Genomic DNA, 235 nt, shown 5'->3' with positions numbered 1-235 from the left:
TCCTTCCAATGAATATTCAGGACTGATTTCCTTTAGGATGGACTGGTTGGATCTCCTTGCAGCCCAAGGAACTCTCAAGAGTCTTCTCCAATACCACAGTTCAAAAACATCAATCCTTCAGTGCTCAGCTTTCTTTATAGTCCAACTCTAACATCCATACATGACTACTGGAAAAACCATAGCCTTGACTAGATGGACCTTTGTTGACATAGTAATGTCTCTGCTTTTTAATATG

This window comes from Bison bison, unplaced genomic scaffold (assembly GCF_000754665.1).
Source record: "Bison bison bison isolate TAMUID 2011002044 unplaced genomic scaffold, Bison_UMD1.0 scf7180017864332, whole genome shotgun sequence".
Classification (NCBI taxonomy): Eukaryota; Metazoa; Chordata; class Mammalia; order Artiodactyla; family Bovidae; genus Bison; species Bison bison.
The sequence above is the reverse complement of the archived record's forward strand: the minus strand, read 5'-3'. Positions refer to the sequence as shown.